At 45.1% G+C, this 23,846-nt stretch overlaps 1 protein-coding gene across 1 annotated transcript in view; it reads left to right on the top strand.

Moving 5' to 3' along the window:
• Nucleotides 1–7,882: 7,882 nt before the first annotated feature.
• Nucleotides 7,883–23,846, top strand: part of RAB3B (RAB3B, member RAS oncogene family) — a 124,758-nt gene continuing 108,794 nt past the window's right edge. The window contains exon 1 of the mRNA XM_030206090.1: nt 7,883–8,043. The gene's annotated coding sequence lies outside the window, so the exon portion shown is untranslated. The remainder of the gene's footprint in view (nt 8,044–23,846) is intronic.

Genomic DNA, 23,846 nt, shown 5'->3' with positions numbered 1-23,846 from the left:
TTGCCCCTGCTCAGCGGCTATGGAGTTAATAAAGCATCCTTTCACATCAGTCACCTTATGGCATCATCCTTCCCAAATGTCAGACTTCCCTCTTTCTGACTATGGATGGAATCACCCTCCAAAATTTTTCAATGCACAACACCATATATAGGAGCCCTGGCTTGATCCCTCACTCAGCTCTTCCACACTCTAGATCAGCTAGGACTGGAAGGAGATATTTGACACCCAGCTATAGGACTGTTGCTGCAATGATCAGACTAGGAAAGTTGGGAGGGAGGGAGGGGGGGGGGGGTTAATCCCCTGGGAATTGTGAATGAAGCTCCTGGCACCAGGATCCCAGCCCTGGTTGAATTAACAGTTACTAAGTAGTTACTAAGCTGAAGTAAGATGTGATACTTAACTGCAGCAAAATATAATATGAAAGTCATTCACCTGTGACTCCTCAGTTGATGCACATGGTAAATGTAATTTTATGTTGCTGCAGATGGGGACGTCACACGTTCTTGACCGCAGAAATGGCATGGGGCTATCTTTTAAAAGGGTAATGCTGTATAAAAGGCCTCTCACCTGACCCCATGATTCAATATCTCCCTCCCTCCCCCCCCCCCCATTATTTAGCAGCTTGACCCTCTAGCAGTAGTATTATGAGATTACCACTAGGGGGGGTTTGGAGACCATTTTGAACACAGGAGTTGCTGGAGCAGGAATGTGGGAGGGAGATGCCCAGTAGGTACTGAAGGGATTGGAGTGGGGGTGGGGGGCTGAATATAAAGTAGTTTGGGTGAGTATGACGTGAAATTTAAATGTAAAGGAAATTGAAGGTTTTTTTAGGGGGGGGGGGATTTTTCCCAGCACTGTTTACATAGGCAGCAGAATGGAGTGGGCCACAGGGGTCATGACCCCCACAAATATTTGCCCAAAACAGCATCAGTAACTAGAGAGATTTGGGGCGGGGCTGGAGATTGGTTTGTTTGGCCCCTCCAACCACTAAGATGTTCTGCAGCTCCCGACTCCTGGGGACCATCAGGCCACACATTAGCGGCCCAGAGCTCCCTGGGAGGAAAGATAAGGCCAACTCAAAGGTGACATTACCTTTCCATAAATGGCACAGCTTGCCAGGTTTAAAACCAAGTTGCATTATTAATTTTGCATAACAATGCATGCATTTTCATGCTTTGCATCTCATTATTACTTAATCTAATCTAATCTTCATATTTGTATTCTGCCCACTCCCTATTGGGTCCAAGCTGGGAAATTGCACAGTAATTAAAAGTTTAACATGCTACGTTATGCAATTCCCAATTTGGCTATTTTCGGACATATATAGGAGAACTGTAACCTAATACGAGACAGCAAACTATTCCAAATTTTAGATTCCTGGAATAAGAGGAACTTCTCCAACACCGGTTTATACTGAATATCTGGGGGGGGGGGGGGGGGGGGGGAACTTACCTGTAATGAGGGTTCTCTGTGAACAGCAGGGTAAGGCAGCCACACAAAGGTGATGTCATCGCTTGATGGCACCCCCTTTGGATGTTTTGAATGTAGTCTATCGAGGAATAGTAGAGCAAAATCCATGTGGTCGCAAGAGCGGTTGAAACAGACTGATGAGCGGTGGTGGCAGTTACCAAAAGGGGGAGGGGCTTGTCCAGACATGCTCAGAAAAGTCTTCCAGAGGATCTGTGGAGTAAGTCTGGACTGATGCCGTCAAGCAGTGACATGACCTATGTGTAGCTGCCTTACTTACTTGTGCACATAGAAAGCACGGATCTTTAAAACAGGAAGATCTCCTAGACATGAAGACCTGATCTAATAGAGAGTATCTTAAAGATGACGCAGGCTATTTTAAAATACATTTGTGCCTGAACAGGTAGCCAATTTAGTTGGCTTAAGAATAGGGTGACTCTGTCAAACTTATGTGCCTTGAAATTCAACTTCGCTGCCCTATTCTGCAAAAGCTGTCATTTTCTAAGGGCCCCTTTAACCAAGCTGCAGCAAAAGGGGGCCGGCACTGGCATCAGAGTGTGTTTTACACGCACGTTGAGGCCTCCTTTTACCGCAGCTGGTAAAAGGGAAGTCTCGCTTTCCTACAGAAAATGGCCAGGCAGCTAGTAAAGCACGGCCATTTTGGGGGCGGGAGCCTTTACCGCCACCCATTCAGGTGGCGGTGAGGGCTCCTGCATTAACCTGGCAATAACCAGGCAGCACATGGCACTGCCCGATTACTGTCGGGTACACTCTGACGATACAAAAATAAAATAAATTTTTGTAGCATTCGAAATGACGGCATGCTAGGGGTGGGAAGTACCGCTGGGCTGCTGTGGTACTTCCTGTATAGCGAGCGGTAAACCCGCATTGGGCTTACCGCTGCTTAGTAAAAGGAGCCCTAAGAGATTTAGGGAGGAGGTTATCAAGCTGTGGTAGGGCCCTATTGCGGTAACATTTAGGCCAGAGCCAAAGTCCAGCCCCAGAGCTACTGCCTGATGCTCCTGGCTGTGACCTCCAGGGTCCTTCTCCCCACCCACCCTTGAACAAGATCCCTCCACTACTCTAGATGATCCAAACATGATCCCTACTGCAAGAACATTGAATGTGCAAGTCACTCAGCTGATGTTCGTGGTAAATTTCATTTTGTTGCAGCAGCTGGAAACATTGTGCATTCCTGACCACAGCAATGCAAAAATAGTGAGTCCCAAGGTGGGGGCTATCTTTTAAAGGACTGCTGCTATATAAAAGACCTCATACCCAATTCCTAGATAAGTACATAAGTATTGCCATACTGGGAAAGACCAAAGGTCCATCAAACCCAGCATCCTGTTTCCAACAGTGGCCAATCCAGGTCACAGATACCCGGCAAGATCCCAAAAATGTACAAAACATTTTATACTGCTTATCCCAGAAATAGTGGATTTTCCCCAAGTCCATTTAATAATGGTCTATGGACTTTTCCTTTAGGAAGCCGTCCAAACCTTTTTAAAACTCCGCTAAGCTAACTACCTTTTCCACATTCTCTGGCAACGAATCCCAGAGTTTAATTACACGTTGAGTGAAGAAATATTTTCTCCAATTCGATTTAAATTTACTGCATTGTAGCTTCATCGCATGCCCCCTAGTCCTAGTATTTTTGGAAAGCGTAAACAGACGCTTCACATCTACCCGTTCCACTCCACTCATTATTTTATAGACCTCTATCATACCTCCCCTCAGCCGCCTTTTCTCCAAGCTGAAGAGCCCTAGCCGCTTTAGCCTTTCCTCATAGGGAACATCCCCTTTATCATTTTCGTCGCCCTTCTCTGCACCTTTTCTAATTCCACTATATCTTTTTTGAGATGCGGCGACCAGAATTGAACGCAATGATGCGATACAAAGACATTATAACATCCTCATTTTTGTTTTCCATTCCTTTCCTAATAATACCTAACATTCTATTTGCTTTCTTAGCTGCAGCAGCACACTGAGCAGAAGGTTTCAACGTATCATCAACGACGACACCTTAAGTTTAAAATGTTTTTAATTAAGATGAATATGTGAAATTATTTTTAAAAAAAAACACCTGATAATCTGGAAAATCTCTAAAAATTAAAAAAGTGAAACAAATAATTTTTTGGACAACCCTACTGCTTAAAAAAAAAAAGTGATCGTACTGGACAACACACAAACCTCATCCCTTCCGACACCCCACATATACCTCATTCGATCACTATTCAACCTCGTATTTGTTATCAACCGACTGGGCAAACGCCTTTGACGGTACTATGTAAGCCACATTGAGCCTACAAATAGGTGGGAAAATGTGGGATACAAATGTAACAAATAAAATAAATAACACAACTCTTCCGTTGTACGATTCCCTAGTGTGGCTGTGCCACATGAACTTTATCCTACCACAACATCACTTTGTATTTGTTCTCACCGGAGCTGGCAAACGCCTCTCCGGTACTATGTAAGCCACATTGAGCCTGCAAATAGGTGGGAAAATGTGGGGTACAAATGCAATAAATAAATAAGTGTGAAGCTCACTTTTGTGCAGCAGGTGCCCCCCCAGGAAGCCATAGATAAAACAAAAATTTGCAGCCAAGAATATCATCTCTATAACAGACAGATTTTTTTTCCAGTTCATGTTTGTTGATTCTGGGTGGCTAGTGCACGTCAGGATAATCCCAATTTACTCAAACTCCAACTAGAGAGAGTCTATATCCTATTTTTGTTTATCTTCCCATACCCAAATCATTTATTTAAAATCTTACTACTATTGTGTTTATTCAGCTTGTAATATTTCTCCATACAAGACTTTGATATTTTTGTTACAATGTAAGCCGCATTGAGCCTGCTATATGTGGGAAAGCACGGGGTACAAATGTAATAAACAAATATAAACCACACTTCAATAAAGCTCTCTAAGTATAATACATATGTGAAGCATGAGCCACAAAACAAATAGCTATGTTACAAGGGTTACAAGGTAAAGTTTGCCTTTTTGCGGATGACACCAAGATTTCCAACAGAGTGGACACCCCGGAGGGTGTGGAAAACATGAAAAAAGATCTGAAGAAGCTAGAAGAATGGTCTAACGTTTGGCAATTAAAATTCAATGCGAAGAAATGCAAAGTGATGCACTTAGGGAGTAGAAATCCAAGGGAGACGTATGTGTTAGGCGGGGAGAGTCTGATAGGCACGGACGGGGAGAGGGATCTTGGGGTGATAGTATCTGAGGACCTGAAGGCGACGAAACAGTGCGACAAGGCGGTGGCAGTAGCTAGAAGATTGCTAGGCTGTATAGAGAGAAGAGTGACCAGCAGAAGAAAGGAGGTTTTAATGCCCCTGTATAAGACGTGGGTGAGGCCCCACCTGGAGTATTGTGTTCAGTTTTGGAGGCCGTATCTTGCGAAGGATGTTAAAAAAATGGAAGCGGTGCAAAGAAAAGCTACGAGGATGGTATGGGATTTACGTTCCAAGACGTATGAAGAGAGGCTTGCTGACCTGAACATGTACACCCTGGAGGAAAGGAGGAACAGGAGTGATATGATACAGACGTTCAAATATTTGAAAGGTATTAATCCGCAAACGAATCTTTTCCGGAGATGGGAAGGCGGTAGAACGAGAGGACATGAAATGAGATTGAAGGGGGGCAGACTCAGGAAAGATGTCAGGAAGTATTTTTTCACGGAGAGGGTGGTGGACGCTTGGAATGCCCTCCCGCGGGAGGTGGTGGAAATGAAAACGGTAACGGAGTTCAAACATGCGTGGGATATGCATAGAGGAATCCTGTGCAGAAGGAATGGATCCTCAGAAGCTTAGCTGAAATTGGGTGGCGGAGCAGTTGGGGGGAAGAGGGGGTGGTGGTTGGGAGGCGAGGATAGGGGAGGGCAGACTTATACGGTCTGTAACAGAGCCGGTGATGGGAGGCAGGACTGGTGGTTGGGAGGCGGGAAATACTGCTGGGCAGACTTATATGGTCTGTGCCCTGAAAAGGACAGGTACAAATTCAAGGTAAGGTATACACATATGAGTTTGTCATGGGCAGACTGGATGGACCATGCAGGTCTTTTTCTGCCGTCATCTACTATGTTACTATGTTTAAAATTTTAAGATGAAAATAGAGTCCTCTGTAAACAGCGAACAACACTCACAGGTGCTACACAAGCAACATACTGTATACACAGACAATCCAGGTCACAAGTACCTGGCAGAAACCCAAAGAAGAGCAACAGTCCGTGTAGAACCTCAAAGAGTAGCAAGATTCCATTCAGAATCTCAAATAGTAGCAACATTCCATGTAGAACCCCAAAGAGTAGCAAGATTCCATGCTACCAATCCTATTCTCAAAAAGGTTGGAAAAGCCATTTCATTCTCCCTTCCCTTGATTTTAAATAGTATTTGAGATGTGTGTTTTAGTTGACAGGAAAGAACTGTATCACTTTTGGAGCTAGGTTTAAGTTTTATAAGGAAAGAACATACTTCTGTTAAAAGTGCTTGTCTGTGGAATCTTTGCTTGATTCTTATATTGTGAAGTTTTGGACAAAGGTTAAATAGCACATTGTGCACAAATTTGTCTTTTGATTTATTTTTTATGTTTTTTTTATTTTTATTTTACGTTTTCTGCAATTGCAAGAAATGGCATCATCGGATAAGAGTTGTACGGTTTCCAATTGCTAGAAGCAAACTGACTTGGAAACTCCCCCCTCCCCCCCCCCACAACCAGCAGGTAGACAAGTGCCCTGGAAGACCCCTACTTTTTAGAAGTATTGTTTTCTGAGGGGTTTCCCAGAATATCCTCGTCATAATCTAATTGAGAAAGGTTGTGCGGGATATTGATTTACTAAGCTACTTCCAGAAATCAACCATGCGGATTGTGAAAGATTGCAGGAAAACTTTAGGAAACTGGAAAATTGGGCATCCAAATGGCAGATGAAATTTAATGTGGACAAATGCAAAGTGATGCACATTGGAAAGAATAATCTGAATCATAGTTACCTGATGCTAGGGTCCACCTTGGGAGTCAGCACCCAAGAAAAGTGGAGGAGTGGCCTAGTGGTTAGGGTGGTGGACTTTGGTCCTGAGGAACTGAGTTCGATTCCCACTTCAGGCACAGGCAGCTCCTTGTGACTCTGGGCAACTCACTTAACCCTCCATTGCCCCATGTAAGCTGCATTGAGCCTGCCATGAGTGGGAAAGCGTGAGGTACAAATGTAACAACAACAAAAAAAAATAAAGATCTTGGTATTGTTGTAGACAATACGCTAAAATCTGTGTGTGGCAGTGGCCAAAAAAAGCAAACAGGATGCTAGGTATCATTAGGAAAGGCATGCAAAATAAGACCATGAATATTATAATGCCTCTGTATTGTTCCATGGTGGAACCTCACCTTGAGTATTGCGTTCAGTTCTAGTTGCCATTATCTCAAAAAAGATATAGTGAAATTAGAAAAGGTTCAAAGAAGCGTGACCAAAATGATAATGGGGATGGAACTGCTCCTGTGTGAGGGAAGGCTAAAGAGGTTAGGGCCCTTCAGCTTGGAAAAGAGATGGTTGAGGGGAGATATGATGGAGATCTACAAAATCCTGACTGGTGTAGAATAGATGCGAAATTGATTTTTTACTCTTTCAAAAAGTACAAAGATTAGGAGACACTCAATGAAGTTATAAGGAAATACTTTTAAAACAAATATGAGGAAATATTTGAGATGTAGTAACAGTGCGTAGCACATCTAGGTTTAAAAAAAAAGGTTTGGAAAGCTCCTGGAGAAAAAGTCCATACCCTGGGATTGGTAGCATGAAATATTGTTACTGATTGGGTTTCTGTCTGGTACTTGAGACCTGGATTGGCTAGTGTTGGAAACAAGATACTGGGCTAGATGGACCATTGGTCTGACCCAGTATCTTATGCTCTTAATACGGGGACGGGTGGATACATCATAGTGAATGCTCGAGGTCTGCTGCATGACTAATCTGCCTTCAAGCCCTTCCATTCATTTTATTGTCTGAGAATTATTGCCAGTCTAAATAAAAACGATCTAAGTTCACATCGTGAATCCATATTTCTCAGGAGAGACATAGTGTAAGCACTTAAGGGACTTTTACTAAAGCTTAGCTTCAGTTATGTACAGCAGAGCCCATTTTATTCCTATGGGACCTGTTGCAGCTAACTCGAGCTAAGCTTTAGTAAAAGACCCCCTTAATTCGTAGCACTTTCTGGACGCAAACGCTTCCGGTCTCTTGCAAGACGCTCCTTCTCCAAGCCCAGAACCCAAACCCGATCCTTACCCGGCCGGACCCCCAAGGGAGCCGGGGGAGGGGCTGAAGATGACCCCGCCCCGAAGTGCGTCAATGCCCTGTAAAGCCCCGCCTCCAGGTGTCTAGTTCTCCTGGAGTAGGGGTTCTGAGCCTCCCGGGCTCTGTGTCTGGTGCTGCCGCTTCCCTGATCTGAGCAAAGTTTTAGACGCGCATTCTTGCCTTCTGATCTCTTCCAGCACTTCCGTACTGAGCTTTTTTTTTTTAACCTGCTGAGAAAACGGAGAAGGCGTTGCCTGAGAGCATCGGAAAGGTAAAGGATGAACCCCCCCCCCTCCTCCACTCCAACTCTTTCTCGGATTGTTCTGTGTCTTCTTCCCCCGATGGTTTGCGTGTGTTTCTCTTGTTTACACGGGCTAGATGTAAGTAGCAAGCTTATCTTCTGGTAATAAACCGGGGAAATCGCAGATCCCTTTGGCCCCTGGTCTTCTGGTTGACGATCGGCTGTCCGAGGATTGCGTGAAAAAGAGCTGCCCGGCTGGTGTTATTTGTTGTTCTGCTTTTCTGCTGTCTTAGCTGCGTGGCCAGAAAGAGCCCCGTTTCTGGTTGCCGTCTAATTTCCTGTACCTGCGATGCAGAAAGAGTACGTTGCTCGTTTTATGTTGAAAGGTGATCGGTGTGACCTGCAGAAGGACCCCCTTCTCGAGACTCCATCCAACCTGCTTTCACTTTGTGGTAAAGTTACTCTCTTGCATCCAGAGTGGCTTTGAGCCGTTTGCTAGGTGCCTTCAATTCGGTGAGGCTTGGGAGGAACTTAGATTTATTTTGAAATCGTGTTGTGGCTTTGAAGAAGGAAAGCAGTCCAGGCAGCTTAGCTAACCTCCGATGCTGGGGTGGAAGGGGGGTAAGGGTGAGGCTAGAGAGCAAACAGATGATGTGCAACCCTTAGGGGAACATTCTGCCCTGCGCTCAGGCGTAGGACCTGTTCGGGAAGGTCCTTTGATGACACTGAAGTAAAGAGGAAAGGAATTGTGTGAAGACCGAGAAAGGGCAGCTCAAACCGAAGCGCTCGATCTATGCTGTAGCTTGTACCAGATCTCTGGGGGACTTTTGCAGGAAGTCAGAACACACATCTTTTTCTGTCCAGAAGTGAAGGTGAAATAGACGGTACCTGATGGCACATTGCTTGAGAGTTTCTTTTATAGTCCAAAGTTCTACTACAACTACTACTAATTTACTACAGTGTAGTAAATTTAAAACAAATCGGAGAAACGTTTTCTTCACCCAACGTGTAATTAAACTCTGGAATTCGTTGCCGGAGAAAGTGGTGAAGGCGGTTAGCTTAGCAGAGTTTAAAAAGGGGTTGGACGGTTTCCTAAAGGACAAGTCCATAAACCGCTACTAAACGGACTTGGAAAACTCCAAAATTCCAGGAATAACATGTATAGAATGTTTGTACATTTGGGAAGCTTGCCAGGTGCCCTTGGCCTGGATTGGCCGCTGTCGTGGACAGGATGCTGGGCTCGATGGACCCTTGGTCTTTTCCCAGTATGGCATTACTTAATCATTTCTATAGCGCTACTAGACGTACGCAGCGCTGTACACTTGAACATGAAGAGACAGTCCCTGCTCGACAGAGCTTACAATCTAATTAGGACAGACAAACAGGACAAATAAGAGATAAGGGAATATTAAAGTGAGGATGATAAAATAAGGGTTCTGAACAAGTGAACAGGGGTTAGGAGTTAAAAGCAGCATCAAAAAGGTGGGCTTTTAGCTTAGATTTGAAGTTATCATAAGGTTCTGTATTAACACTTATTGACAGGCAAACTTATCAGGAAAACGTGTGGACTGTTGTATCCAGAATCCAGTAGTTCCCAGACATGTATTTGTTAATATTCATAGGCTTTATTTTATTACTACAACATCCATCTGCTATTTTTGTTCCCTTCCTTTTTTTTGGGGGGGGGGGGGGGGCGGTCTCTTTTCCCTTATTACTTTTTGCTGACCTAAATTGTTCACTTTCTAATATTTTTACCTTTGTCTGGAATAAAAGGTATCCACGTTATATTTGATCATCATATGTTTCTAAAAAGCCTTCTGAGGTCACATCAGCAAGTAATCATGTAGGGGTCCTTTTTTTTTTTTCATTAAAGCTGATAATGGAATTAGCACATGCTAAATGCTAGAAACTCCATAGGAATAAAACGGGCTTCTTATAGGAACAGCATTGGCATCGTATCTTTTATTTGAATATTCTAATGTGTGCTTAGTGGTACTATGTAAACATCGTATCATATCTCCGTTATTTGAATGTTCTCCCATGCTGTCTGTTATCATATTGTTTGTATTGTACTACTGAGATTTATTACATCTCTGTTTTATGATTGTTCTACAGTACTGTAAGATACTGTTTCCTGTTTGTCCTACTACTAGGATTCAGTTTGCCATTTCCAAGTTGACCTCAAGAATTGTATTTCTGTTTATATTTGGTTATTTTACTATTGTTACGCTGTTAACTAAATTGTAAGTTTTATGTTAAGCTGTACCTGCTCTACTCCGCCTTGGGTGAATCTCTTCATAAAGCAGTTAATATATCCCAATAAATAAATAAACCAACCAACCAACCGTGCAGTAGGGAATGCCTAGAAGGGTCCAGTGTCGGCATGTCATTTATCTTCAAGTCTGTTCCCACAGGCATCTGCCATAATTTGGGATTCTTTTAAAGCATAGGCTTTATAGCTCCTGCACAGTAGTCAGTGGAATAAGGATTAGGATTGCATGCTGTGTCACCATGATATGTCGTCATATACGGAGGATGTTCGTGGTGACTGATGCATTGTTGTTCTATTTATAATGCTAGGACATTTATTGACGATTGTTTATTTCGTGATTTAAATATGTCCTGGTTTTGATGTGTTGCATTTGTGCCATCCAGCCATAGTTTAGTAAGGATGGTTTAAATAACAAAATAAACATTTTAGGCATTCTAGAGAAATCTTGATATTGCTGACAAATTCATAATGTTATGGAGAGAGTCAAGAAACGTGCAGCAGGAATCCCTCTCCCCCTCTCCCCCATCCTCTTTTAAGTAAATTGGGTTTATAGGTGCATGTGGCCCTTTAAGGATCATTGCCTTGTGTAGGTTGCCTCAAATGAAGTACGCAGGATTCAGGTAATGTACTGAAGCTGATCTTGTAATTAAGATCAAGCTGTACTGCGCTTATCAGATGGAACGGAGCGTCTGGCATGTCACGTGTTATGCAATGTGAAGAATGGCTCATGAGAGCAGGTGGTGCTCTGGGGTCTAATTATCATCAGAGCTGGATGAATCTCCCTCCAGCTCCCAGATGTGCACAGAGCAAGAGGTATACAGGGACCTCTGGATTTGTTAGTCATTTAGTTAAACTGGGACCTCGGTGTTGCCTCTCTAGGCTGTATCTCTTCACCCGACTAATTAAAAGCTGAGTTCAATACAGTGAACACGCTTCAGGACTTAGCATGGACTTTTCAATAAGTGACATCTTAAGTGCATAAGTATTGCCACACTGGGACAGACCAAAGGTCCATCAAGCCCAGCATCCTGTTTCCAACAGTGGCCAATCCAGGTCACAAATACCTGGCAAGATCCCCAAAAAAGTACAAAACATTTTATACTGCTTAGTCTGGAAATAGTGGATTTTCCCGAAGTCCTATTTAATAATGGTCTACGGACTTTTCCTTTAGGAAGCCGACCAAACCTTTTCTAAACCCTGCTAAGCTAACCGCCTTTACCACATTCTGTGGCAATGAATTCCAGAGTTTAATTACACGTTGAGTGAAGAAAAATGTTCTTTGATTCGTATTAAATTTACTACTTTGTAGCTTCATCGCATGCCCCCTAGTCCTAGTATTTTTGGAAAGAGTAAACAAACGATTCACGTCTACCCGTTCCTTCCTCCACTTCTGAAATAATCACTCCAAGCTCTACATCCATCCCAAGTGGCTTTAAAAAAAATAATTAGAAAGCTTCCTTGAAGACTCCTTCCATTTACTGAAATGATGTTGAAGTAGGAATGCCCTGGAGTTGCGAGAATAGTGAAACGAGAGTGCGAGAACTGTTCTATAATTTTGTTAACATGTGGGATGTGAATCCCGATGAAGGTCGGTGAACTAACCCAGATTTATTGATTTTCTATTTTAACCACCTTTAAGAAGATTCACCCAACAGTTTGACATAAACAACTTACAGCATAACAATGGTTAAAAGGCCAAATGTGAGCGTAATGTCCAAAGTAATCTATCACGATTGAAGTTAATTCATTTATTAATTTATTGCATTTGTATCCCACATTTTCCCACCTCTTTGCAGGCTCAATGTGGCTTACAATACATCATGAATGGTGGAAATTTATAAGAGAATATACATTTAGTAATAATAGAAGGATCTTGGGTAACATGATAATGATGAAACATGATAGTAGTGTAGCAAGCAAATATTATAAGACAATTCTGGATGTATGTGTAGGAGTTCACATTTGTTGATCTTTGTGGTATGACTTGTTGCAGGGGCGTAGCCAGACACACAATTTTGGGTGGGCCTGGGCCCAAGATGGGTGGGCAGACAAACCTCGCCCCGTCCCACAGGTGATTTGGTCTCTCCTTCTCTCGCCTGCATGCCATAAGGTCTCTCAAACATCCCCCCTCTCCCGTATACCTGTTAAATATCAGATTTTCACCAGCAGCGAGCAGCAACTAATACACACTGCTCATGTTGGCCCCACACCCTTCCCTCTGATGCAACTTCCTGTTTCCGCCTACACAGAAATACATCAGAGGGAACATAGGCGCCCGGTATAAGAGGCTTGGGGAGGCTAAGCCTCCCCAGCCAGAAGTGCAGAAAGGGCGGGGCGGGTGCAGCTCGTGAACATCTCCCTCCCCCCCGACTAGTGCGCGACGGTCCCGATCTTTACCCCCCATCCCCCCAACTAGTACGGTGCCGCTCTCCCCCTCCGCTCCTGTCACGTCGTCTTTCAACGAGGCTTCCTGTTCCCATAGCAGCAGCAGCATCAGCAGTAGCAGCAATGATGTAAACGCTGCTGCTTTCAGCCTGCCCCGGAAGCCTTCTCTGGACAGCGTCCCTCCTATGCGGGAAGCTGTTCAGAGAGTGCTTCCGGGGCAGGCTGAAAGCAACGGCGCTTACATCATTGCTGCTGCTGCTGCTGCTGCTACGGGAACAGGAAGCCTCATTGAAAGACGACGTGACAGGAGCGGAGGGGGAGAGCAATACGGTACCGCACTAGTTCGGGGGGGGGGGGGGGAAGCGATGCCAGACAGACCGACCAAAGGGAAAGGGGGTGGAGAGAGGAGTATGTGAGATGCCACATCTAAGGAGAAGAGGGAGGAAGGAAAGCAATGGGAATGGGAAAAGGGGGGGTGGAGAAAGGAGTGAGAGTGATGGAAGCAAGAAGGGGAGGGAAGAGAAAGGTGGGATGCATGAGGGAGAGGAGAGATGCATGAGGACGCTGGAGGAGAGAGAGAGAAAGTGGAAAAGTGCAGGGGAGAGCCAGAGAGAGATGGGGAGAGAAAGAGGGGACATGGAAGAGAGCATGGGAGAGCCAGAGAGAGATGGGGAGAGAAAAAGGGGACATGGAAGAGAGCAGGGGAAAGCCAGGGACATGGAAAAGAGCAGGGGAAAGCCAGAGAGAGATGGGGAGAGAAAGAGGGGCCATGGAAAAGAGCAGGGGAGAGCCAGAGAGAAGATGCTGGATGGAAGAGGGGTACAGAGAGAGAGAGATTAGTGGAAAGATGGGGGGAGAAAGAGGGGACATGGGCAGGAGAGAGAAGCTGCTGGGGAGAAACTGGGGGCGACCCTAGCTGTCAGACGGAGAAATGCTGAATGAAAGGAGGGAGAAAGAGGGAAAAGCTGGAAGGAGGGGGCAGAAAGAGGGAAGACAATGGACGTAAGGGTAGGGAGGGAAAGAAAGAGGAAAGACACTGGAAGGATGGGGATAGAGAGGACATGCTGAATGGAAAAGGGTCAAGAGAGAGAACTGTTTAGAAGGAAGGAGATATAGAGGGAGACAATGGATGGAAGGAGAGGGAGACAATAGACGGAAGGATTGGGAGAGGGTAATGGGTAGAAGGATGGAGAGAGAAAGAGAGATGACACTGGATGGAAGGGTAGGAGAGAAAGAGGGAAGGTGCTGGACATGGATGGATGGATGGAGGGAAGAGAGGAGAAATCTGGACATGGATGGAGTGGAGGGCAGGGAACAGAGGAGAAATGTTGGACAAGAATGGAGGGTAGGAAAGACAAAGGAAGTACATGCACATGGATTGAGGGGAGGGGACAAATGCTGGATATGGATGGAGGGAAAATTGCTGAATTTAAGGGCTGGATCGGAACACTTTGAAGGCAGATGCTGAAACTGGAGAAAGGATAGGGACAGGGCTACAGATGGTAGACAGGACGCATAAAGACACACAAGGACGCATAAGGACACAGGATGATGATGGACATGGTGAGAGAAAAAATATCAAATGGAAAGAAGACACTGGGACCATGAATAGAAAAACTAAATGATCAGACAACAAAGGTAAAAAAAAAAGTATTTTATTCAGAATTTATTAACTGGAATATGTCAGCTTTTGGAAATGTGCATCTGTGATATTTTGCATGTAAATTTCAATTTTTCTAGTATTGCTGCATGCTGAGTCTGACTTCTTGAGGTAACTTTCCAGTTTTGCCTTCATATCTGTTGTGTCATGTGTTTTTCATGTGTGATCAAGGTGCAGTATTCTACTAGTGTGTAATATTTACAGCCCTTTTTGGTTTTTTTTTTGTTTCACTAGGTTTTAGAGCCCGGTGTAATTACAGTGCTGCCTTTCCACGCATAAGGTTGTAGCTCGTCCTGTCCTTGGAATTAATGCTGTTATGGTTTGCTAAGGTTATGAGTGTGTTTTTGCACAAGTTTGTGTATAGCGTTTTGCAGTGGAGAGATTGTGTATTGGCCTTACTGAGGTGGCACCAAAACATCAGAAAGGGTTTTAGAGCCTAAATCACGACACACTACCTCTTGAAGGATCTACATATAGTCGTTAATAAAAGGAGCTCATTGCGAACACTATCCACCCTAAAAGGGTGTTTTGTGGCTCTACATGAGAATTGTGATATTATGATCCCTTGTTTCATATTGTTGACGGTCTGCATTTTCCATATGGGTGGTATATTGGTGTATTAGCGTCTGCCTAGTGTTATGGTACAGTAAGGTTCTGAGTGTGTTTTTGCACAAATTTGTGCATAGTGTTTTACAGTTGAGCGATTGTGGTTAGTATATGCTTTGAGCAACCACTTTATTCTTTGACATATGATACATATCTAATATCTAAATTTAATAAAAGTTATTAATTGTGACTTTTAATTTTATTTATTTATTTATTCTGTGAGTTATCAGACAATTATGGATTTAAGCTCCACCCCTAACCCCGCCCCCTTTAGCCTCCCCAAACAGTTGGGCCACCGACCGCCTATGAGAGGGAAGGCTGTGAGGCCGGTGCAAGCAGTATGTATGTCACTGCTCACTGCAGGCGAAGATCTGCTACTTACAAGGTATGCAGGAGGGACACTTGTTGGGAGTTTTCGGCTGGTGGGGCTTGGGAATCCCTGCCAGCCACATTATAGATGTGTTGCTACTGGGTGGGCCTGAACCCAAAGTGGGTGGGCCTGGGCCTACCCAAGCCCACCATTGGCTACGCCACTGCCTTGTTGAAGAGATGGGTCTTCAGTTGTTTGTGGAAGTTAGTTAATTCATAGATCGTTTTCAGGCTGAGCGGCAGCGCGTTCCAGAATTGTGTGCTCAAGTAGGAAAAGGTTGATGCATGCGTTAGTTTGTATTTTAGACCTTTACAGTTGGGGAAGTGAAGATTGAGGAATGTGCGGGATGATTTTTTTGCATTCCTTTTATTTTTTTTTATGTTTTTTGCAACACCTTTTATTTTCTGATTACGAAAATGCACTTTCTGTAACTGTATACCTAATCCTCTCTGTCTCTTTCACCTTAAATGTGTATTTCTCTTCCGGAATTGATGATCACCATTATGAAAAATGTAAGCCACATTGAGCCTGCAAATAGGTGGGAAAATGTGGGATACAAACAGGGGTGTGCTGGTAAATTTTTAACAACAGGCTCTTTCTCCGGATGTAGCCAGCTCTGCAGTTGGAAGGGCCAGGGGTGGCCGGGGGGGGGGGGGGGGGAGCAACACTTGCCTCTCTCTCCTCCCTCCCTTCGTGCGGGCACGCTAGGCATACCTTTGCTGGCAGCCAATAAATGGACTGCCACCACTCCCAACGTCTTGCTCTGAGCAGCATGCTGGAACTTCTCTCACATGCTCGAGAAGTCCCAGCCTGCTGCTCAGAGCTGGAAACAAGGAGCGGGGAGCAGCAGTAGTCTATTTACTTGGCTGGCAGGGCTCAGCATCCCCACCAGCAAAGTAAAAGAGAATTCAGCAGGGGGCCCAAGCCCACATTTTGGGAGCCAGTTGTTAAGGTAGCCATGGAGGGGGCCTACTTTAACAACCGGCTCCCAAAATTCTCAAAAATTTAACAACCGGCTCTTGCGAGCCTGTGAGAGCCTGCTCCAGCACACCACTGGATACAAATGCTACAAATAAATAAATAAATTTGAACAGTGAGGTAAAAGCTTGCCAAAATTAAATGCTACTAATAGCAATAATATGATATTGGAGGCCTTTTTCTAAGCTGCTTTAAGCAGCCAGTGTGGGTTTTACTGCTCAGACGAAGTCAGCACAGACCTGCGTTAACTTCTACTGCACATTAAAACCAGCATCGCAGTAGAAAAACCTTCTGTAGCTGCTTAACATGTGTATGGCCGGTGTGATTTAGGTGGGTCGGAGGCATGGCCAGCTGTGACAACTAGTGTGTGGGTTTTGTTTATTTTTTACATTTGTATCCCACATTTTTCCACCTATTTGCAGGCTCAATGTGGCTTACATAGTACCATAAAGGCGTTCGCCAATTTCGGTATTTTATTTATTTATTATATTTGTATCACGCGCTTTCCCACTCAAAGCAGGTTCAGTGCGGCTTTCATAGTAATAGGGAATACAGAATATTGTAAGAGAGAGTAAAAAAATGTAAGTATAACAGAATAATAGAAGAGATAAGTAGGTAGTGATAAGCAGTGGAGAAGGGAGTAAGGTGGGAAGATATAGCCTAGTCAGTGTTGTTGTATCCTGGGTATGTGTTGGGTAGATGGGTTCATATGATAGACTGTGTCAATTTGGATAGGCTTGCTTGAATACATGGGTTTTTAGTGCTTTCCGGAAGGGTAGATGATCACAGATTGATCGGATAGGTCTGGGGAGGGCATTCCAGAGTTGGCTGCCTAGGAAGGAGAAGTTGGATCCATAGTAGGTTTTATACTTGAGTCCTTTGCAATTGGGGTAATGCAGGTTGAGGTAATTTCGCGAAGATTCAGACATATTTCTGGTTGGAAGGTCAATCAGATTCAGCATGTAGCCTGGAGATTCACCGTGGATAATAATGTTTTGGTAAAACAAGGTTCAGGTGTAACAGAGACTTTAGGGAATTTTAGAGAGGAAGAGGATCGTAGAGAGGAAGAGTTCTTATATATCCGTTACGAGCTTTGGTTTCGTTGTGTTGCAAGGTACCGATGTTTAAGTTGGGTCGGTGGGGTATGCCTTTTTGAATAGGTTGGTTTTTAATGATTTCCGGAAGTTTAGGTGATCATAAGTTGTTTTCACGGCTTTAGGTAATGCATTCCATAGTTGTGTGCTTATGTAGGAGAAGCTGGATGCATAGGTTGTTTTGTATTTCAGTCCTTTGCAGCTTGGGTAGTGGAGATTTAGGTATGTTCGGGTTGATCCTGTTGTGTTTCTTGTTGGTAGGTCTATGAGGTCTGTCATGTATCCCGGGGCTTCACCGTAGATGATTTTATGAACCAGGGTGCAGATTTTGAAAGTAATTACATTCTTTGATTGGAAGCCAGTGTAGTTTTTCACGGAAGGGTTTGGCGCTTTCGAATCACGTTTTTCCAAGTATAAGCCTGGCCGCTGTGTTTTGAGCGGTCTGAAATTTCTTTAAAATTTGTTCTTTACATCCTGCATAAATACCGTTGCAGTAGTCTACATGGCTTAGTGGTGCTATGCACTATCTGTCACAGTTGCTGGTAGTGTGACTGCATAATCGCACTACCTCAAGAGAAGGCACTAAGTGCAGGCCATCCTACCGGCTGTCCAGAAGCTTGGATGCTATCAAAATTAGTTGGTGGTATTCCCCATTGCACTTCTGAAGTTCCAAGTCCCTCCCCCTGGGCAGATGCACCTCCCACTCACAACCCAACACTTATCCAGGGTCGCCATTGTTGGTTCCTTTGTCACTAGGCAGGAGTGATGCCTTTCTGCTCCCACCCAGGACTGCACCAGGATTCAAGATGATACCAGTGACCTCTAGTGGTAGTCTTGTGGTACTATTGTTAGGCAGAGGAGGGCTGACAGTGGTCTGGGCTCCCATGCAGTAAGAGTTATGGACTTTTAACCACCTATTAAAAATGATTACAGTGAACAAAATCGAGGGGAGAATGGACCCCCTACAATGGTCAGTCTACTCCTGCTGCTGGGAAACATCTATCTCTGTAAGGAGAAGATCTCTTTATAAGGAAGGATGCCTCCTAGCAGTAATACCTGGAGATTACCACTAAGGGTGTTTGGTACCATTTTGAAACCTGGGCTGGAAGAGAGGGATATCGCTCCTGTCCACTGAAACCACCAATGGTGACCTAACATAACATAAGAGTAGCCATATTGGGTCAGACCAGTGGTCCATCTAGCCCAGTATCCTGTTTTGCAAACAGTGGCCAAGCCAGGTCACAGGTACCTGGCAGAAACCTCTGAGTAAGTCCTGGGGGGCATTGAAGGGTGGGGGAGGGTCAGGTTGTGAAGGGAGAGGTGCTTATGGCTCAGGGGGTGAGGATGCCAAAGGATAGGGTTTGGGACTTGAGGAGGGGTTGGAAGGACATAGGATTGTTGGGGAATGTGGATCAGAAGTGACCAGGGGTGCTGGGGAATATTGGGAGATTTGGCTTTGGGAGCGATCGGACTGGGGGAGAGATGTTTGGGGGGGGGGGGGGAAGGTTGCTAGTGCCGCAGTTCTTTTTAAATTTAATTTTTTAAAATGGACCGCAACAAATTACATGCAGTCCCTGATAGCATGGATGCTCCTGCACTATCTGACATTGCTGTCACAGTGAATTTACTTCTATATATACAAATCTTTTTTCTTTTTCTTTCTTTTGATCTGGCAGTTTTCTCTTGGTCCTCGGTACGTCTAGCTACATCAGAACCAGGGCTGGGATCTGGCACCACAAATTTAGAATTTCTCCTATTTTATACTCTTCCTCACCTGGTCGTTGCAGTGAGTCATGGGCTATGGCATGAGATTGAAGCCTTATAATTTTTATGTTGATGGTTTGAATTTTATTTTAGTGAGTTTTATAATGTTATGTTAGGTGAGTTTTGTAATGTTATATTAGTTTTTGATTTTATATATGTACATTTTGTAAACCGCTGAGAACTTTTGGATTGTGCGGTATATAAAATGTTTAATAAATAAAAAAAAAAAAATGATATAGCAGTGGTGGGCACAGTGACGGCTCGCTTAGGGTATGCCATGCCCACTCATTATTTTGTGATGGGCCCAGCCTGTTAATATGCTTATAATTCTGTGAGGTAGAGAAAAGATTTGCTCACCCACGGTGTTACCAGACACGGTGCAACAACAGGAAAGCAGTAAACACAACTCCCCTCTCTTATCTCAGTTCTAATTAAATCAGAATTTTAATTATTTACTGCAAGTACTATTTTTATGAGATGATGTCATTTACAAATATTCTGTTGCTCATGTAAAATTTCCCAGTGTGACCTTTTCTTTATTTGTGATTTAATTCTTGCGGAACTTTTTGTTAATTGCCTATAATCCAGTAATTCTTTTATTACCCACAATACCCCAGCATTGTATGTTTACAGTAAGCCTCCTATGTTACGGGTTATGTGTGTCATCTATACCGGTAATTAGTATGAGTAACTTATTCATGTCTGGAGTGGAGGGGCATATTTGCGTGCAATTTCCTTCATGCATGCCCGTTCCTTTCCGGATCGATAAGGGAAGGGCTTTTTCCATTCAGTTAGTGGGACCAGTGCACTATGAATGCTGGCTCCTCCCACGACCAAATGGCTTGGATTTGGTCGTTTCTGAGATGGGCGTCCTTGGTTTCCATTATCGCCAAAAACCGGGGTCGACCACGTCTAAGGTTGACCTACATTTCATGATTTGGGCGTCCCTGACCGTATTATCGAAATGAAAGATGGACGTCCATCTTGTTTCGATAATATGGGTTGCCCCGCCCCTTTACGGGGGCCATCCTTAGAGATGGGCACCCCCGGTCGATTATCCCCCTCTCTGTCACCTACGAACCTTAATGCAATATGTATAATTATACTACAGCAAGATGCCCACAGGAAATTATTTAAGAGCATGCTATTTGGAGAAGCTTATCCCAAGGACTCAGCATGTGTCTCCTCTGCTTGATACACATCAATCTAGTGACAATTTTGGACACATCCACCCTTCCCTCCTCTCCCTTGGTTTCCTTGCTCCTTCCGTCCCTTCCCCATCCACCCCATTATTTCTTATGTAGGTTTTCTGTTGTACTAGCTTAATTTTACTGCACTGGCGTCTGCCTCTGCGATGCGCTGTAAGCCACATTGAGCCTGACGCTGTTGGGAAAATGTGGGGTATAAATGAGAGAATAAATAAATAAATTTCTCATGCCGGAAATAGCGATCGCCATTACGGAACAATGTAAGCCACATTGAGCCTGCAAATAGGTGGGAAAATGTGGGATACAAATGCAACCAATAATTAAATAAATAAATATTTCTATTGCCTTGAGCCTTTGTTAGTTTATAGACAAATAACGTTTTGGTCCTTCTCGGTTTGACAAACATATACCAAAGATATATTCTTTGTTTCTTGTTTAAATTTGGTTCTAAGGGGCCTCTTTACTAAAGTGTGCTGGAATCTGAACTTAGGGGTAAAGGGTTGGTGCCAGAGGTGGACTGAGAGTGGTCTGGGCCGCCCAGCCACTGCCCGACACTCCCAGTACTGCCACGTTGCTGCCCTCCCTACCATCGCAGCCAGTGCCCCCACTGCCCTGGTCCTACCTGAAAGGCCCTGGTGGTCTAGTGGTCTCTGCGGGGGGGGGGGGGGCATGTTCATTCCTGCCTGCTATGCTGCTGTTATTCCCCCACCTGCCAGTTCCGCCTTGTTTTCAAAATAGCAGGCCGAGACTTCCTGCGATAGTCTCGCGGGTCTCAACAGTCTCATGGAAGTCTGGGCTGCCATTTTTAAAGTATGGTGGTGCCGGGCAGGGGGAGGGGGAATAGCAGCAGCACAACAGGCAGGAAAGAACATATTCCTCCCCCCCCCCCCTGCAGAGGCCACTAGATCACCAACTGCTCACCTTTAAAGGTAAGACCTGTGACAAAGCTAGCACTCGGGGCCCCACAGAGAAGCAGCTAATCTCTGAACTACGGTTCCCAGAAGCCCTTGCAAGCAGGAGAGAGGAGGGTAGCCCCTTAAGGGTGAAACGGATTTCCAACTCCAGCAGGGGGAGCAGTGACTCAGTGCTAGGGGAGCCAGTTACTCCCTTCCCCACTAGAGGGAGAAGGGGAGGTGAAGCTCAGTCCCTTAGCTGCATCACCAGTATATAATTCCCTCCAGCTGTGAGAGGAGAGAGAGATTTCCGGGTGGCTCCCAGCCACCAGGAGGGAGAGGAAACTGATTGAGAGAGAAGCTGCCATGGAGTAGGTGGAGGACGGAAAGGGCCTGCCACTGGAGCTTCCCTGGGGGGGGGGGGGGGAGAGTAAGCTGCCATGGAGTGTGAGAATGTAAAGGTAGCCCTGTCCAGCACATGAAGGCAGTGTAAGAGACCACAGGGGTGTGGTGCTGTGAGGTAGGAGGAAAGCTGCCAGCTCTTTGGTACAGGGTCCTCCTGGGTGCTGTGAAGAGGACAGGGGCATTAAGTAGTGGTTTCCTTTGAAGAGACTGTTTGTGAAAGGGTTGAATTATTGGGATGTATAGAACAGCAGGCTGAACTTTGAGCCCTTCTGAGGGAGAGGGGAAGGTAGTGCAAAGGAAGTGGGCCTGAACTGTTAAGGAACTGAATGTTGGCTGGAGTTTTGAACCCAGCCTGAACCCTGTTTGTGAACTGCATTTCAATTTTGAGAGCGGAACTGAATTGAGAATAAAGCACTTTGGTATGGCAGTCTGGTTCTTTGCTGGAAACCTGTGAACCTAACAGGGCTGCCGGCCCCAACCCAGAGCGGAGGAAGCGGACCCCTTTACAGACCGGAGAGGGCTGTAGTGTGCGGCGGGCATCTGGGCAGAGCCTCTGGGCCCCCTAGAGCCTCTGGTATCTCGGACACTTCCCGTTTGCCCGAATGGTCAGTCCGCTCCTGGTTGGCGCGTACCAACAGGCTTGCTGCGCCCCAATCCAGAACTACTGCTGGATTACCACAGGAGCCCGGTGCTAGTTCCCACCCCCAGCGTGCGCCAGTTTTGGCGCTACAAAAATATTTTCTATTTTTGTAGTGCCAGCACTTACCCGGTGGCACTGCCCAGTTACCACCGGGTTAGCGAGGGAGCCCTTACCACCACCTCAGTGGGTGGCGATCAGTGCTCCCCCCCCACCGAAATGGCCACATGGCAAGTGGTTCACTTACCGCACGGACATTTCTTTTCTAGAAAAAAAGACAGCGTATTGTGCGCCACGGTAAAAGGAGTCCTCGGTGCGCATCAAAAACACGCGCTGATGTTAGCACAGGCCCCCTTTTTACCGCAGCTTAGTAAAAGGACCCCTAATGCGGGACAGAGCACAGATCAGATACAGCTTCATGTACCACCTCTGCATTTATTACTAATGTAGAGCAGGGGCGTAGCCAGACCTCGGCAAGAGGGGGGCCAGAGCCCAAGGTGGGGGGGCACATTTTAGCCTGCCAACCCCCCGCTGACCCTCCCCTGCCACTTTCGAACCTCCACCGCCGCCGCAAGGCGGTGGGGGTTCGAACGTGGCGGGGAAGGGTCAGCGGGGGGGGGGGGGGGTTCAAAAGTGGAAGGGGCCAGGACTAAATCTGTGGGGGGCCCATGCCCCCGTGGCCCCACCTAGCTATGTCCATGACATAGGGGCCCTTTTACTAAGTTATGGTCAAAATGGCTTTAGCGCATGGGGAAAAACCTGCGTAAGGCTGCGCTAACGCGTCAACGCAGCTTAATAAACAGGCCCCTTATATGAGTAATAAATGTTATGTGTCCTTTAGATTGTAAGCTCTATGAGCAAGGATTGTCCTTCTATGTTAAATTGTACAGTGCTGCGTAACCCTAGTAGCGCTTTAGAAATGTTAAGTAGTAAATGCAGAGGCAGTACATGAAGCTATGGGCCCTGTTTGCTAAGGCGTGTTAGCGTTTTTAACACGCCTACAATTACAGCGTGTGCTAACCGTGCAGGCGCCTATCGGGATATTGTAGGCACGTACATGGTTAACGCGCATTAAAGATGCTAACGGGCCTTGTAACTTGGCTTAAGTAAACAGGGCCCATATCGGTTCTGTGCGCAAGAAAAATTCATCTATCCTTTATTTAGGGCTTTGTGAAGGCTTTTTTTTCCTACTGTATCCGAGGGAAAAGATATTGATCCATCAGGGCTATTAAACTATTGTACAGTGTAGATCTGTAATACAGCTTAATTATGGCAGAAAATGGCAGGGCTTGGGCTTTTGACTGCTAATGAGGTTATTAAATAACATCAAAGCTGGTGACAGTCTTAGTAATTTAGGATTTTTTTTAGTTATATTGTCCGGGCAACGAATCCCTGACCGTACGCTGTCTCAAAGTTACTTTGCACAGGGCTGACAACAGTTGACAATGTAGTGATCACCTCTGGAAGAACAGGAGAGCCAAGCGCTGCTTGAAGAGTAATAATGTGCTGGAAAGAGCTCCCAGAGGCCTGTTGTTCAATTATTTTATGAAAAGAGAAGGGA

The sequence above is a fragment of the Microcaecilia unicolor genome, chromosome 6, assembly GCF_901765095.1.
Source record: "Microcaecilia unicolor chromosome 6, aMicUni1.1, whole genome shotgun sequence".
Taxonomy (NCBI): domain Eukaryota; kingdom Metazoa; phylum Chordata; class Amphibia; order Gymnophiona; family Siphonopidae; genus Microcaecilia; species Microcaecilia unicolor.
The sequence above is the reverse complement of the archived record's forward strand: the minus strand, read 5'-3'. Positions and strand labels throughout refer to the sequence as shown.